Below are 7748 nucleotides of genomic sequence, written 5' to 3'. Positions count from 1 at the left end.
TTTACTCAACTTGAACTTTAAGTCTTAAAACCAAGTTAAAACATTTGGAAAAGACTCTTGGAAAACTCTAGGAACTTATCTTGACTTGACTCTTACTTCTCTTGACTTTGTTCTTAACTTTCCTTGAATTGGATTATGGATTCAAGGTTCATGATCTCATGTTTATGGATGATTTCATGATGTTTGAATGTACCATAGGTACATCGCTTAGGAACAAGTACGAAAATGTGGGGAACGAATGGGGAGAACTGGAGTCCCTGCGCTCTGAGAGGCGCGGAGCACCATCCCTCAAACTTCAGAGAAGTCTGGCTGGCGCAACACGCCAGAGGCCAAACTTCAGAGAAGTTTTTGTGGCGCTCTGGCAGGCGCGGTGCCCCAGCCCTTTTGCCTAGCGACTTCCGACTTTTCTCTTCCATTCTTCCTCTCTAAACCTCCCTAACTTCCATAGTTCCTTCCCCAAACACTTAGGATCAATTGTACCCTCAATATACAACCAATATAACTCGAAAAACAACTCGGAAACATGAATCAACTCACCCCCAAGCATCAACAACTCAACCAACAAGAATTCTACAATTTGTTCTTCAAGAACCTTACTTCTTCAACATGTAAACAACTCAAAACAATTGGATTGAAACAAGTTGGTGTGTGGGGGAACTAACCCAACACGAAAATATCTCACATACATTAATAGGGATCACCCCCGACAAATTCCACTCGCAAGCTTGGATGATCTTGACGAATTCTTGCCTTTTTCTCCCTTTCTTTCTTCTTTTCTCTCTTCTCCAACCCCTAAGCGTATTTCTCAATTCTCCAAACTGACTAAGTCATGTTTTTACCCCATTAAATCCCTAAAATCAAATTTGGAAATTAATTAGAGAAAAAACTACTTTGCACTTCCCTAAATCCGGATTGGGACTTTCCTCAATCCAACAACCCAACTTCCAAAAGTCATATCTCACTCATACGATGTCGAAATCGTGCAATCTCGGTCGCATTGGAAAGATATCTCCAAGGGATTTCCAACCATATCAAGATTTTCTCCTAAATCATCCTAAGCTAGAAGTTATGGCCATTTGAAAATGGACAAAACTCACTTTCTTAACTTAGACCAAAATTTCCAGATTTCCTTATTCTTTCCAAAAATCAATATTTTCATATTTTAAACTCTTTATAGTCCTTTCTAGGTGCGAGATGTTGCAGGTGAATAGACTTATTGAGGTTGATTGTTGTCACATCGTGAGTCCAATACACCTCATAATTATGTCGATGCACCATGGATAATATCCATGAAAAGGGTTTCATATATGAAATATAATCATGTTACTATGAAGTTGTCTTCAAGAGAATATAGTCTAAGTGATGCATACTCTACAAATAATGTCAATCTAAGTAATACCCCGTAACTTATGTGCACCAAAGCGATACTGCATAACTTATTGCAATCCTAACAAAGATGCTACAAGCTAACATCTCAACCATAGTTTCTCTCTCAATAAGAGTTTTCTAGTAAGTGATTTTTTTTCATTTCACGGCTCAATGTTAGTCACAAAGCTCTCCTCCAACCACCAAGATTAGCTAATTCGAGGAAATGATGACTTGCTACATTTGGTTGCTTCTATTGTTTGCTTTCTTAAATTTAATATTAATCCTATGTCAAGACAGCCATCTCATATATGAAATTGTAAGCTATTCAGAAGTTATCATTCATGATTGTTGTCGTTGAACTTTTCAAATGATAACATGAACAGTGAGGGAAGGTTGCGGTGTGGTAAGCTTTGGTGGTATGTTTTCAATTCTCTGATACCATAGCAATGTCATTGGTACCAAACTATGTGAATAAGTATTATATACAGTTTGCCTTAGAGAGAGAGGAATTCCCACGTACCATGTTGTCGTTAGAAAAAAAGGCTTCCCTATCCAGACAAGTCATTTGAACTTTCACACTGTTCTCATTGTACGATTGAACGGTAAAGGGACAGAATCCTCCTACTTGAGCTCGATAGAGTAATAAGACCTGGATTCTATTTTGCATACTCATCCCCGTAAGTATATCCACATGATTGCAAACTTATTAGAAATCATGTCTTAGGCTTTATTTTCGGGTATTTAATGATTGTTAGCATCTTATTCCTGCTTCATGAGCATGCCTTACTTTATGGCCTTTGTTCATACTTATTTATGATATACGGAAGCTTTTTATTGGCCTTCGCCTAGGAATTGGCTTGTGTTTTCCTTAGACTCGCACTTTGGAAGCCGATAGGCCTTAGAATTCTCTGACATTGCTTTAGACGGCTTAGTTTCCTGTAGATTAGTGTAGCATACTTGGGTCCTATAGTATGAGCCTTATCTAGGAAGTAACTCAGCTCGGATGACCTATTATCCATAATTCCTTTCTTTACTACGGAATAGATGATTCTCTGTTGTGATTACAGGTTTCTTTTGATGATGTGGATCAGATTTTGGTTCTGCCTTGGAGCGCTATGTGCTTTCAACCTTAGGGTGGATGCCGATCCTTGGTAGACTTATGATGGTGACTTGACATGGTACTCTCCCTCAACAGTTCATATAGTCGTTTATTAAGGTATGGATATATCATTCTTATAGTCATAGCTTCAAGGTCTACATCCATGATCTATAACTGCAGTCTGAATTTTAAGAATATTATCCTCTACTTTATTTTCTCTTTCGCTCCTTCCTAAACTCGTGTGTATTATTGTTAGATTTCTATTCATTTGACCTCTGTAGTGTTATTTGTCACTTTTCATGTTGTTTTTACTTTTCAAGCTATGTCGGCCTATGATACCTACTTTGTACCTGTTATTCTGTTACTAATATTATACTCTGCATCTATATTCGTAATGCAGTTCTGAGCACCATTCATCAATGCTAATATTGAGTTGGTTTCATGAGGATTTGGAGACGACGGTGAGCTTATGACGTTATAGATCATACCTGTCTCTTTCTGTTTAGTTTTGGCTAATTTTTCTTGCTTTTGAGACAAAAGTATATATTTTTGTCCACTTTAGGACTTGTACTATTTGTGTAGATGCTCTGTACATGTGACTACTAGGTTTTGGGTCTAATTATATATATATATATATATATATTGACTTATGTTCTCAGCTTACAGAGTTTCCTTTAGATTATATCTTGCATCCCCTCTTATTTGTTAATTCAACCCTTTAAGCACATTACTTGTCATTCTGAATTATGGGTTGGCTTACCTACTGATGGGTTATAGTAGGTGTCATCATGACAAAAGTTTTCAGGTCGTGATATACATACACAATAAACATGAGCCATCACATCACAACAAGCGAGTCCGGTTCTCTTATGGAACCCACACGTACAAACTTTTAGTGTAGGAGGGTGGTACATGTTCCCATTGTTCTGGTGTGGTACCCATTCCCGATGTTAGGGTACGGACATAGTACCCATTCCAACAATAGTATGTGTTGATGTTGCACCCGATAACAATCGTCAACACACAACGCATTCACAACCACAATGAATCACAATCAAACGTGTATATTCATGTAACAGATTTATTTTATGTAACTGATAACATCTTTTATTTCACATCATATATTTCTGATTTCTCTAATTTGTATCATGCATGCACTATTCACAACGTAGTGAAAAAGCACATATAAAATAAACTAGAAAAACACACATCTATCACCTACCTCAGATCAAGCCTTGGAAACTCTAAAGAATTAGAACTTTTCCCTTGTTATGATTTTTTGCTTGTTCTTAGTCTAAAACAACAATAAAACACGACAATCAATTAATAATGGCCTAACAATACCCGTATTATAGTAAAAACCTAAACTCCAGGCAATTCCCATGATCATCCCACTTAGCAATGGACATTTCTATCATTAATTCAAGCTTAAATTCTTCCCCAAGTGTAATATCCTTGATTCTAAGGCTTAAGAATCAAAATAAAAGTTGGGGAAGTAATTAACTTACCTTTAGCGAAGATCTTGGTGGAAAAACTGAAGAAAGCTTTACTAAGTCATCCTTTCTTTTCCCAAGAATGAAGTTTAAGAAAATAAGATGTTTTGAGACTTTTTGTGCATAAAACCCCCCACTAACTCCGCTATAGTGGTGTCACCATAGGGGCCAACCTGCTATAACGAGAATTAATTTATCCTACTATAGAGGCGTAGCTTGCATGAAAACAAAAAATCCTTCCCAATGCCTCCATTTCGCAATACACCTGCGAACATTTACGTTCTATAATAACGCCTTCACACCAAGTTCGATAGTGGGAGTTTTTTCACTCGAATTGATTCTGAAAAACCCTATGAATTCCATAATGTCTTAGCTACTACGAAACATGATCCAATCTTAGACATACCACCCAACCCCTTCCACGATTTCCCTAGACCTTACCTTGCTCATATCCCGTATAAGACTAGCGTAGCCTAGAATTTCAAGTCACTACACAAAATGTTTTCTAACCTAAGTCATAAATCACTCTTTTGGATCTACTGAAGCTATGAAAACTCAAATCAGACCTTATTTACCCAAAATATGTACTTTGGTCAAACTTTCTAAAGACCAATCTTTCAAAACTGAAAATCTTCTACATATCAGATTGATCACCTCAGGAATTGTGTCACTCATTCCCGCAAATCATAAAATGCATAATAAAACTATGTGAAGGGTCAAAATAAGGGACAAAAATTTGAAAATACAATCAACCATGAGGATTGTTAAAAAGTAGCAAGCGAATAAGCACAAATTGGTTCACTTGCATTTTAAAATTGAAAATTGCCACACTTTGATAAGAGCTATTCACATGATCAAATTTGTAATTACTTAAAGTTGATTAAGCAATTTAAGTTAGATTTTCTAGAAGATTTAAGTAATTATATTCAAGCAAAGAATGGAAAAGTTGCTGGTTCCTATAAAAGCAATTATTAAAAATTATGCTGTGAAGTTTAAGAACTAAACATTGACTTGATTGTCCTTTCTAGAAAAAAATGGAAAAGAATGCATTGTCATTTTTCTTTTAATCTTATGACCTCTTACAAAAATGGTGTTTTATTTTATTATTTTTTAATAATTCTACTATTTTAGTATAGATTGGTGTCCAGATCATTCCTTCCCTTCCATTTTCTTGATTAAAAACACAAATTGTTTAGTTCATATCTCAATAAAGTTAAGGAACTACAACAACACAAACCGACTGTAATTCCACATGGGATGGAGGGTTTACGCAACCTTACTTGAACCTTGTGAAGGTAGCTATGCTATTTTGATAGACCTGGGATCAGTAACAATCATACGCAATACGGTTATAGAATCAAAGAAAACAAAATGTATTAATAGAATTAAGAAACAAGATAGTTCGTGAATGATAAATAGAATACTAACAAGAATTAAAAACTAGAAAACGTTCAGCTATCTACTAACCTTCTGCTCTAATCCTCGAACTCCATATCTTTGTATTTACGGTCATGTCCTCGCTAAGAAACACATACAAAATTAAAATAAAAAAGTATAACCATCAAAATAAATTACTAAAGTCATTTAGACAAATATGTTTTGAATTATAGACATGTGACTTTTTACCCTCCTCGAGTTTCAATCCATTTTTAGCTATGAATATATACTTTTTAGAATCTGATCTTTATTTGAAATTTCATTTTATTTTTTTAGTGGATTTTACTTAAGAAAATTGAAAACCACAAAAATAGTTGTGGTTTTTTCGATAACACATTTATTTTTGATTTGCATGGAAATAGAAATATTACAAAAATATGTTCGTTAAAATTTTATCATATTTAATATATATGTGTGTATATATATATATTTCAACAAGTCTCAATTAAAAATATATATCAGTGGAAAGGTTTCACTCTTTCTCCCCAAACGGTATGATCTTATACAAAATTTATAATCATTTACCCTGAATCTAGTCTATAAAACCAAAAAAGGGGTGGGGTCAACTATAGAAGGGAAGGTCACAATTACTAAAATATAAAAAAATTAGATCTAGAAAAAAGAGAATGGAGAAGACGAGTTTGAGGTTTTGAGAGTGTTTAGAGGTTTCCGATCAATCTTTGATTAGAAATCCAATGTCGCTTTTTTGTTTGATTTGCAAAGACATTTGAGATTTAAGTTCGACCTTATTCTTATTTTTCCAATATCTCCTTTATTAAAAATATATAAAAATTATTTCTTTGTGTGTGAATGTGAAATCTTAGTTTTACAATTGAGTTGTTAACTAAAAAAATCAGTTAATCGCTTCATATGACCTCTGAAAAAGAACTCTATTTGTTTTTTAGTTGAAATTTTGTCAGGCCTTTTATTAATATCTTTAATGAAAAAATAAATATAAAAGAAAAATTGATTTGGGCCTAAAGCCCAAATCAAAGAAATATTACGTGGATATAGGAGACCAGCCCACCCGGTCCGCTCCCTCTCCTTTAAATATCTCCCTTAAGATTAGGGTTTTATTTCCATCCCACACTCTTTATTTTCCCAAACGGCCTCCACACCTACACAATGTTTGCACTGTGGTTGAACAAGAAACTCCACCTTCTCATTTTACATATCATCAATGTTTTTAAGTTGATCATCCTGCTTCCTTGACCATCAGGTAACAATACAAAGTACTCTTTTCTCTGTGTTTTTCTATGTTTGTTGTTTCATGCAACTGACCTTTTTGCCCTTAGTTGTGCTCTCCGGTACAATGACTTGTGCTCTTGATGTTTTGTAAATGGAAACCATCTACGGGATGAAAAAGAAATATGTTAATTGTTTCATTTATAAAAAAATTTGGAATTCTAAATTATTATTATTTTTTATAAAAATGAAAAAGTGTTTGTTGTGTTGATATGGTTATTACCCATGGGTGTTAAAGTTGGATTTAAAAATTGTTTTTGAAGCTTGAGATGAAAAAGCTTTACTCCTGAGTTCACTTTCATACATCGAGTTTCATCATGTTTAGTGATTATTTATGGAGATAAAATTTTGAAATAAAGCTAGTTAAATTTTTGAGTTTAAGTTTGACGTGTTGTCTGATTTAATTCATGTTTAGATTGGCTTCTCTGTTTGCAATGATCTGAGAAATAAAAAGAGTTAGATCTTGATTTGTTTAAATTGATTTATCATTGGAGAAATAAGTCTTGAATAAAACTTAATTTATTTCACAAATTAGAGATCTCCTTGGTTGTAAAGCATATATACTAGTGTATTCCATTTGGGTTCAGGGGTGTAATTTCAAAGCATGGATAGTATATTTTTGGGACTAGACCAATGTTTTAGGCCCTATTAATAAATGTGAGAAGATTTATATATGATATGATTCTCCCATTTTTGATGATGTAAAATTGTGTAAATACTTGGAAAATGTAAAAGATTGAGTCAATCTTATGTCTAGCGTAGAATAGATTCCCTTATGTGTGACGTTTTTATTAATTTTAGTTTAAATAGATGAAAAATGTGAAAAATATTGTCTCTCATGTCTAATTGTTAGAAGAATGTTCATTTATTTTATTGAATATTAAAATAATTTTTTAGTTTTTTAGATAGATATATGCTAGGTTTAGGTAGAAATAGATGGATTGGATTAAGACCTCTCTTTTGTTCTCCTCTTATCTTTTGTTCTCCTCTTATCAGAAGAAAAGGAGGTTCCCTAAATATTCTACGCTATAGATCAAGAATCCAAAAAACGTTATAAAAAATACTAACACAAAAAATTAAAAGAAAGGAACGACTGAGTCAAGATA

Source organism: Solanum tuberosum, unplaced genomic scaffold (genome assembly GCF_000226075.1).
Source record: "Solanum tuberosum cultivar DM 1-3 516 R44 unplaced genomic scaffold, SolTub_3.0 scf00304, whole genome shotgun sequence".
Classification (NCBI taxonomy): Eukaryota; Viridiplantae; Streptophyta; class Magnoliopsida; order Solanales; family Solanaceae; genus Solanum; species Solanum tuberosum.
The sequence above is the reverse complement of the archived record's forward strand: the minus strand, read 5'-3'. Positions refer to the sequence as shown.